Consider the following 10,224-nt stretch of genomic DNA (forward strand, 5'->3'; position numbering starts at 1 on the left):
AAATCTGAAACAAGCGGTTTGGAGGAGATTAATTCACAGTTCAATTTGTCTAGAGAGTAGTTAGGCCAAGGTACCGCGTGGCACCTCATGCCATGTGAGGCTAAACCCACAACACTGTTGAACTTGGATCGCACCAGTGCAAGTGAATCTGCTTCAGGTCAGAATATTAAGCTATTGCTGCTCACCAGTAAGCTAATGTTGTCATTTTATCTACTCCATCCCATCTCTAGATATGCAACTTTACTGACGTGAAGAAGCAGGGAATGGGGAGAATGTTTCTTAAGCCCACAGTGAACCTCAGTCTTCTAAACCGATGAAAAACACCTGCTCAATCCTCAGTGTTGGTTTAATCCTTAACCTCCTAGGACCTGGCGTCCACATATGTGGACATCACATTTTGGGTTATTTAGACCAAAATACTCAATTTTGCTCTACAAGGGCCTGATATCCACTTATGAGGACATTATACTGGTACTGTTCTATCGAAATTTTAAATGAATATCCTCATATGTGGCTCTCATTTTTCTTAGAAACAAAAAATAGGTAAAAAAAAAAAAAAAAAAAAAATCTGCTAATTCTTTGTTTTTACATTCATCAGGTCCCAATCAGCCCAAATATCAAAGAGAAATTAAAAATGCATGCTGTGGAAGAGTTTGGGTCTTAGGAGGTTAAAGGAAACGTCCTGGATGCTCCCATAAACGTGACACAAAGCTGGCATACAGTTGACTGATGATGTAATATCACTGCAATTTTTAACATTCTGCAATATGCTGTGTATTGCAGGAATACAAATTACGATTTGTCACCTTAAAGTTAAAAATTTCAATATCTATTTTCTCTAATAACATAAAATTATCTCAGTCAGATATTTTTTGCTGCAAAATGAAATTGTCAAGCGCATCAACGAAAACTAAAACCTGCCATAAATGTTGCAATAAGACAGAGTAAGTCTGATATCAGCTTGCAATTGAATGGAGTTAAGTTGGCAATTACATTGAATCTGTTTCTGATAATACAGCAAGACAGCTGTTTGCAGAAAGGTTGCCTTCTATTAGCTGAGGTGAGCCCTCTTATTCATAGTATTCTCAGATAAATATATATTTAATTTTATAAAATATTCATATTTAAAGTTATTGTATTGATGCAATATCACCACTAGTAAACATCATATTTTCCATTACGTCTCTACTCACATTTGAGCACCAAGAAAAGCTGTTGGTTACAGGTCATTGTAATGTTTATCTTGTGTCTTTCTGTAACTGTACCAAAACCAGTAACAGCTCATTCTTACAAAGGGCACACCTACAGGGACAATGAATTGGCTGTAGTTAGCAAGTGCTATCAGTGTGAATGAACCTGAAATGACAGCTTTGTAGGTTTCTGGGTTATTAAATACAGTCAGGAAAGCACAAAACACTTAGTGAGCTATTTGTAGCACATAAAGTTCTGATTAATGATCACTTCAAGAGTTATGACATGGTGCTTTGCTGCTACACAGTTAATGAGTCATATAAAGAAGCTGCAAGCTCACATCAATGAGTGAGCTCCTTTTTCTAGGAAAAATGGCTCTTGTAATTTCACAGAGCTTTTCACTAATATGCTGTATGCTAAAGATGGGGGAAATGCACTTGAAAGCAGATTTTTACCAGTGTTTTTTAAACATAGAACCTTTGGTGACAATCTGTGTCAAATGAAAAATGGATACTAAATATAGTGAAATTTAATTTTTTTCACATAAGCACACTGCAGAGGTCTAACACACAAAAGCTACTTCTAGCTTTAAAAAAAAACTAAGACAATGTGCCAATAAGTTGCAATTCATTAGCACTACACCTGCTATCCTACAACAGCAGCAATGCAAAGAAGTTGTTTCTTGAAGACGTTAAATTATCAATTTTCATATTTTTGTTTTAATCATAAGAGTTAAAGATAAAATAGGCACTAAACTTGAAGATTTAAGATTTTATTTGTTTTAAACATTTAGGTTAAATTTTATATAACTACAAAAAAAATTATGACAAGAGTGGTGTTCTTTCTTGGCCAAGTGTGTGAGCTTATGGGCTCACACACTTAATGTGGGCAATACTGAATAAAATGTTAAGAATTATTTTACAAATCTCTGTCATACTAGGTTTCCAAAAAACAGACTATCCAAGATATCAATGAGCATGCAGTTACGCAGTCAGACACACCCCTCCTCATCACATCTGTTCTCCTGAAACCAAGGCAGTGATGGTGAAAACGCTCAAAACAGGACTTCAGAAACCAATAGGTGACATCTCAGTAGCTTTGTCCATCTTTTATAAGGTCTATGGTCCAAATACTACCTGTGACATGGTGACAACTGAAATACCAAACTCACTCAACGCAACTTTTTTCATGTTGTACATGTTTTTATGACAAATGTCAGAACCTAACCTTAAAACAAACAAACCTTCCTCGGCTATCTAGGTTGCTTCTAACAGCTTATGGAGTGACCTCAGTATCAAGGATGTTGGATGCTCTTCTGTTATAAATAAAATTTATCATAATAATAAGAATAAGAATGTGAAGCTTTTGCTTTTGCTCACTCCCAAGCACCTTGGCCTCAATGCCTCTCTTCTCCCAGGAACAAAAGTGAGCATCAAATGGTGATCATAACAAACAACTGGTTTCCAAAGCAACACAGACTTTTACACAAATGCTATATCCAGAAAATAAACCAAAGATTTCTTTAAGTAGTCTTCAGGAAAAGTTCTCCAGGCTTCTTGAAGGACTTCTGAAGCTCTTATTTAATAAATTTATTTAATAAATTTTATTTGGGACAGTGCATGTTAATGAACATACATGTAAAAAAAGAAATTACATGAATGTAAACATACCAGATTATAGCCAAAGGCTAATTTCCATCTGTTGTCCAAAAAACATTAAAAATGGACATACTAATTCATAAAAAAGTTCATAATTAATACATAATAAGAACTCCATCACCAAACTCACACATACAAACCATTCTATTCCTAAGTAAAATATTAAAACTATACAACTTATACATGATCACACACTTGATTTGTCCATAACCAATTTTTAACCTGTGTCTTAAACTAGTTGAATGTAGAGCATTCTCTAATAGATTGAGGAAGGCTGTTCCACCGATGGCCACCCTGGACAGAGAGGATGTTCTGCCCAAATACTGTCCGTCTGTGGGGTATAAACAAGTCTCCGCAGGTTGTGGCTCGAGTGGTCCTGTCTAAGCTTTCTTTACGCCTAATGAACTCCTTTAGTGGTGGTGGAGCAAGGGAATGTAAGACTTTATATATTAAGCACACTCTTTGGATGTTGGCTGCCTTTTGTTCCGTTCTCTGTCAATATGTTCACTGCTTCAGTAATGATGAGGAAGCCAACCCATGGCTGATGGTGTTCCACTGTGTGTTTTTCTATCCAGGTATGTGTTTATTGTATTGGCAGTGTATTTGGGATGAGCTGTAGCTCAGGAGGTGGAGCAGGTCATCTACTTATCGGAAGGTTAGTGGTTCAATTCCTGGCTCTTCCAGTCTGCATGTCAAGTTTCCTTGGGCAAGATACTAACCCCAAATTGCTCTCCGATACATCCATCGGAGTATGACTGTGTATGAATGTTAGCTAGGAAGCACTAAAAGCTTAGAAGAAAGTGCTTGTGTGAATGGGTGAATGTGGCATGTTGTATAGAGCGCTTTGAGTACTCTGCTAAAAAATAATCAGTCCATTTACCATTGTCAAGCTGAAAGCTGAAAAAGTTGATGCTTCTCACACAGTATTACATTGTGGATCAAAATCTGATGATACATTTTTGTGTTTTTGTGAAAGGCTGCTAGTAACAAAGTGCCTAAAATCTATTCTTTGTCTACTATGTGTAAACACAACACTGGTCAATCCCTTCGTTTTGGAGCCTTTTTCATGCTTGAATGATTCATAGGTCAGTGTTAGGTGGCTTAATAGCCACAAAAAACATTCCTATGAAAATGTCACATTTAAGGACTGGACTGAAAATTGGTGAAAAGGAAAACTGTCCAAAGGAAAACTTCACAAAGCGTGGAGAGCTGTTGCTAAAGACCTTTCTATAAAAAAAATTAAAATGAAGTCTGACTCCTTGAAAGCAAAACAGAATGAAACACGGGTCTTCAAGACTTTTGTACTTCAAAGTTGGCTATCCAACTTAGATTAGACAGGCAGCTGCTTTATTATATCAAATAACAGTAACAGTGAGTTGACCAAAAGTCAGGCGAATGTAATATTAAAGTTAAGACACGTTATTAAATCATGTTGGTGAAATAGTTTTTGAGCCTGGCACTGAAGAAAAGAAGTGTACTGACCATTTGGTTTTTAGGAATCATGAATGAAATGTTTTGAGTTGTAAGAAGGACACTGTTTTATTTTTGTCTTCTAAAAACTACTTAGTCAGTGAATGTGTTTTTCAACCCGGCTTCATTCTCTTGCCAGCAGCCAAAATAATCTTCTTTGTAATTATTGACAAATCTATCTCAAACAGATCAGTCATGGACAACAATAGAAAAGCCTCCTTGCATGTTTAAAGCCTTTGTTTTCATTGTCTCTGCTGCACTGAGAAACAGCGCTAGCCTGGTGACAGCTAGGAGAAATGATTTTGCACTTTAAAGCTGTAAATGGGTGAAACACAAGGATTGCCAACAGCGTCACGAATCATATTACAGCTTACATCAACTCCAAATCACTTCCCGGCTGAAGACAACAGCCTAGTATAAATATATCTTAACTTTGGATGCCAAACCTCAAATTAGCCTTGTAACTGTCTTCCCTTCACTGTGCCTTACTGTGTACCACAAACACCTACAGCAGCCCAAAACACAACATATCCCCCAAGCTTAGCACAAATCTGCTAATAGCAGCCTGCCACTGAAACGAGGTTTTCAGATTTTAAAGATTAAAGCTGCCAGTTGCAGAGCACGCGAGGTGCCTCTGTCAATTACTGTTTAAGCAGGCTTCGGTTAAGACCAATATGAATGAGTATCCTGGCTGTGGAACTGGTGGTACCACACCTGTCAGCTAACCTGCAACTCCGGAGGGAATTCATTTAATCATATAACCAGCAGTAATACCAGTGCTAAATCTCAAACAAACAAAAAAAATCGGTGCCAATCCTCTTAATAACCGGCCAAGCAGAACATGTTTGGACCAACACCTCATTTAGTATGTGTACCAGAGCGTTTGACACATCAGACTCAAACTTAACACCATTTCCACAACTGCTGAAATTAATAATGGACTCAGTGATTAATTTGCAGCACTGTTGATATTTCAGATTAAGTATTTGTGCTATTTGTACAAAGGCTTTTTAAAAAAAAAAAATCTACTTGGGTAATAGATGTTTTCTTGAGCTAAATTTCATCTTCAGGCAATTTAGAGAGTGGACAAAAAGCTAAACTAAAAAAAAGATGTTGTAGGAACAGGTTCTGCCGCTAAGCAGCCATCTCCACGGTTAATTTGTGCAACTGACACCATATCACCATCTATATGAATGACTACAAGTCTTGGTGACTACTATAAGTCAGCAAGCCGTAAAAACAGCACATATTGACTCGCAAGTCAAATCTGATTTAAAAACGAGGCTCAAGAAAGCTGTTCTCTGAATTCTATATTTATTCTACACGATTACAGATTCATTAATGGTTACACACAAAATCAGCGCCTGTCCCCATCGCACCATGGCACTGAACAAATGCTGTGCTCATTCACACAATGGACAGTGTTAGCCAAGAAAAAGATAACTACACTTGCCTGCATCTTTGCTACGATAACTGAAACTGTCATGAACCTCAGCTGCCATGTTGGCTTGGATGAGGAGAGTCCTTGTTCACCAGTTATAAGTTGATGATTGGGTCTCAGGGAGCAACTTTGGCATTACAAAAGTCTACCTTGTATTTCAATATGACTTTCATGTCATTGCTTTATAATATCTCTGGTTATAATTATAATTAATAGGACTGGCATGACACCACTGAGATATTTCACTATACCCGAACCTTTCTCCACATTGACTCAGTTACACTAGAGTGAAAAGAGGACAGCAACCACCTTGTGACACTGGGCAATCCCTTCCGATCACAGGGCGATTGCACAGGTCGTCTAGTGGGAGGCAACCAGTCTCCAAACAGTTGCAGTCACTCTTAAACAGATAGGTGAAGGTTTGCAAATAAGTGCAGTCTAATTTATAAATGCAGACAAGTTGCTAATGAGGGCAACTTGCCTGCAACATGCCTCTTTGCATCAGGGGACTTAGTTGTTGGTTGTATTCTGCTTTTATTCCAATATAAAACCAAGCTCCAAAGTCATCTTGCAGTTAAACCCCAGCCCTGCAGCAACCACGTCACTATTTATGAAGGAATTTCTGCTTCAAATCTGTGAGGTTCTGGCTGCAGTCTGCATGCAAGTATTTAATTTCTGTTTTTCTGTTAGTTTTGCAATAAATGGCAATGTAGATGCAATGATTTCTTTACAAACAGAACAGACACTTTGTCAGCTGGTCAGAGCTAACAGACAAATGGGTGTCTTTCTGTTAAATATATTAACACAAACTCACTGCCTTTACTGTATCATGCTGATCATGCTTATGTCACCCCTGAAGGCTCAGAAAACACCATGTACACCACAGTATTTTAGTTCTGTAGTACTTGGTAGGATTTATTTTTTTACTATAAAATAAAGCCTTAATGATGACAAAGCATGGCCAAAGCTTCTTCAGAGGGAATTTTCCAGAACAACAACACACATCCGATCACAAAACAAGCCCCGAATCTCCTAATAAAAAATACAGAGGGAGGAGAAACCCAGGTGAAACCAAAACCTACTCAGGCGGGATAGTGACACTAATGTAGGGATGAGATGGCACGGGATACACCGTCTGTGAGGCTGCAGATTTAAAAGAAAAAAGAGAAAAGAGCTTTATTCATCTCGCGTTTGTTCTTTTGTTAACAGGTGATCAGTGTCTGGCCTGCAGCAGGCAACCGCCTATCTATCTTCTCTGGCTCTGGGCTCCAGTTGTTGCTTCAGCAATCTGAGGCTCGTGCCAAGATCGGCTTTAAGCAAATCTCGCTGCACCGCTTGGCTTCACTGACTGCCACAGAAGCTTAAGCATTAATCACATTATTTTGTGTATGATTTTGGAGGAAACTAGGCCTTAACCAACACATCCTGAGTGAGAATCGGGCGTACAAATGGTGACAAATAAAGCAGGTGTTCAGGTCACCATAGAGACAACAGTAGGTTAACATGAAGGGAATGCAAACATGTTTACACTGCAGTGAGGAAAGTGTTTACCCAGGGGCACCAAGACACTTGAGCTGGCTTCATTAGGATACATTTTAATATCTGGGAAAGACTACCCACAGGTACACATGCATACGGCTGACACTACCCACTCTGAACACTTAGAGGCGCACTGTGAAAGGCGTGGCACTCTTCCTTGCCTTTGATTTTATTCTGAGCTCTTTTCCTGTATTAGACAGCTCATAGCTGACAGATTTGGGCATGTTTGGGACCCAAGTTGCCACCAACTATTCAGCCCCCTCTCCTGCTCCCACACAAATAAATCAAACCCCCTTAAATATCTTCCTCCTCGGGCTGACGTCAGAGCATTGAGTTTTCCATGTTACTCTCTGCCTCCACAGCAACCCGGGGGGTGACCCACCCCCCCTTGACCTGACCCAGGGAGACACCCCCCTTTTTTCCCCCCTCTGAAGGGTATTGTTCCCAGCACTTGAATGGACTGCACTAACTCATCTGGGCATGGATAGCAGTGTACAAAAGCCAAAGAAAGCAGGGGCTGAGACAAAACCAGCACTGACTTACATGTTGGATTAGCTTGTGCTGGTGAAACACTTGTTTTTACTCCAGTAGTAACACACTCTATATGCATCAAGCTATAATCAAGATATTTGTACTTTGGCACAAAGTTTCAGGAAATGCAAAAGCCCAAAAGGAGCACTACACACTAATCATATTTGTTTACATTTTAATTTTGTGATAGGTTACTTCCTGATTTGAATGAAAAATTATGAGTATTTTACACTCTTGTATAAAGAAAGTTTTCAAATAGTTTAAATGGAGAACTTTAACTACTTTTCTTTAAGGAGGAAAAATGAAATGTAATGTAACAAGCATTTCTAAGTATTTTTTTTTTTTTTTTTTACTATTAAACTGATGTTGTCAAGTCCTACAGAGAAATACTGAGATACACAGTCATGACGTTTATGCACAGAAAAGCAACAGATTCAGGGCTTGAACTACACCAAATCACCAAAATGATGTAATTTTGGACCTGGACTGCATTGCAGAACACCTCGACTGTCACCTCAGAGAAAACCCCCACAAAGGAGCAGGAAGGTTAAACGCTCACCGCCTCGCTAAAATGCTTCCTCACGGTGCAACAACTCTCCACACCTGAGCTACACACCGCGCATCCACAAACACATAACACATACACACACAGAGCGTGATGATGCGGCGGTTACCGTCCCGCTTGACTCACCGGACGGACGAGAGGGTTCGTCGGGATGCGTAATTCCGCTCCGACGCCGTTGGTGTTAGCGAAAGATACTTTTCAGAGGAGAAAATCTTGCGTGGTCTTCTCGGGCTGTCAGCCCTATCAGGTGAGCTGCTGGCCGAGCTGCGGGTCAGTGCGAAGCTCCACGGCAGCGGCGGCAGACTGTAGCGCTGCTCTCAGCTTCCTCGTACGTGATTGGGCCAGGTGGAACGGGCGCATGCACGTGCAGTTCACCCTCCTCGCGCGCGCTAGCGTGTGAGCACTGGTGCAATCACAAGGCGGCAAACAGCGCTGAAGGTGGGCTAGGTGAGGAGCTGGGTATAAGTGGGTATATTTATTTAGGCGTGAGCACAGGTGGAGCGTAACATGTATTTATGCAACATTAAACCTCCCCGCGTTTGGCGCTGTGTTATTCTTATTTACTTGTATACCAAGTAAAGCCAGGATCAGTATTGCTGATACTTTTAACCTATAAAGGCAGCTTATGTAGGAGAGATCTGTGTGTCATGATTCATAAGATGAATCATCATTAATTTGTAAACCCTGAACACGTTTTAATGACCACTAAATCACTGTGATATATACCTATAAAAATAATTAGTTAACACAACAAAACCCACGTTTCAGTTTTTCGTGTATTTTGAAACTTGTTTTTTTCTTCTTCTCTTTTTTCGGGAGACCTGGAGTGTAAAAGTGCCTGTCTCTAAACTCTGGCTCAGCTTCTGTTTTTAGCGTGTTATTTAAATAAAATAGACATGACAGTCAACAACAAACGGTTGAGACATTTTTCATAGTTCATGATTAAAACCAGCGTTGGTATCGATACTGTCAACATTTGGATCAATCTGCACACCTGTAACACTATCTTTAATTCAAAGCTTTTGTTATTTAGCTGGCTATGATTTATTTGTTTTTGTTTTTTGCATTTACACTATGCATACTTTAGACACTTCACATAACGCATCTTCTCTAAAGGAAAATTAACATGTTGCTAGTTTACCGTAAAAAAAATTCGGCGTTATTTTAGCAAGTCGAAATTTTGAGAAACCTAACTTGAACTTTTCAGAAATAAGCTACTCATTTTCACTTATGGATGAAAAAAAGGTTTTTTGTTTTTTTAGTTCATTAATTATTTGTTATTTCAGCTACTAAACAAGCGGTTCCCATTTCAGGTATTTCAGAAGTGGTGGTGGGGGGTGTAAGTTTCTCTAAAGGCGGACTCCCCCATATGCACCTCACAGTGGTTTGGTCCACTGCCTGCCATTCTCTAACTCCTTAAGTTTGCAAACTGTAAACAAAGGTTGTGTGACACGCTGTTATTATAACGCTCAGTAAAATTAAACGTAGCTACCGTTGGAACCACACAACATTTTATTAGCTTCGTTACCTCACCGATAGGTCTTGTGCTTTAATGTAGATACTTCATTACTATGGGGCAGATACTAATATGTATTTATGGAAAGAGGCAGTCTGTGCACATTAAAATTTATTATAAGTTATTTTTAGGGGGGTAAATTCCCGAGTGAAGGTTTCTATAAATTTTGATAAATCTGATATCAAACAATTACAACATAATTTAACTTCCATCCATCCCGACCCTGTCCCAGTAGTCATAGGTAAGAAGTGCATGTCATAGCCACACCTATGGTGGATGTGACATGCGTGTTTAGACTGCGGGAGCCTACACA

General features: G+C 39.2%; 1 protein-coding gene across 2 annotated transcripts in view; it reads right to left on the reverse strand.

The window, feature by feature from the left end:
* fhdc1 (FH2 domain containing 1) overlaps positions 1-8,709 on the reverse strand; it is a 32,646-nt gene extending 23,937 nt beyond the window's left edge. For both annotated transcript variants that reach the window (XM_063475968.1, XM_063475969.1), the window contains exon 1: positions 8,522-8,709. The gene's annotated coding sequence lies outside the window, so the exon portion shown is untranslated. The remainder of the gene's footprint in view (positions 1-8,521) is intronic.
* Positions 8,710-10,224: the final 1,515 nt, after the last annotated feature.

The sequence above is a fragment of the Pelmatolapia mariae genome, linkage group LG6 (assembly GCF_036321145.2).
Source record: "Pelmatolapia mariae isolate MD_Pm_ZW linkage group LG6, Pm_UMD_F_2, whole genome shotgun sequence".
NCBI classification, from domain to species: Eukaryota; Metazoa; Chordata; class Actinopteri; order Cichliformes; family Cichlidae; genus Pelmatolapia; species Pelmatolapia mariae.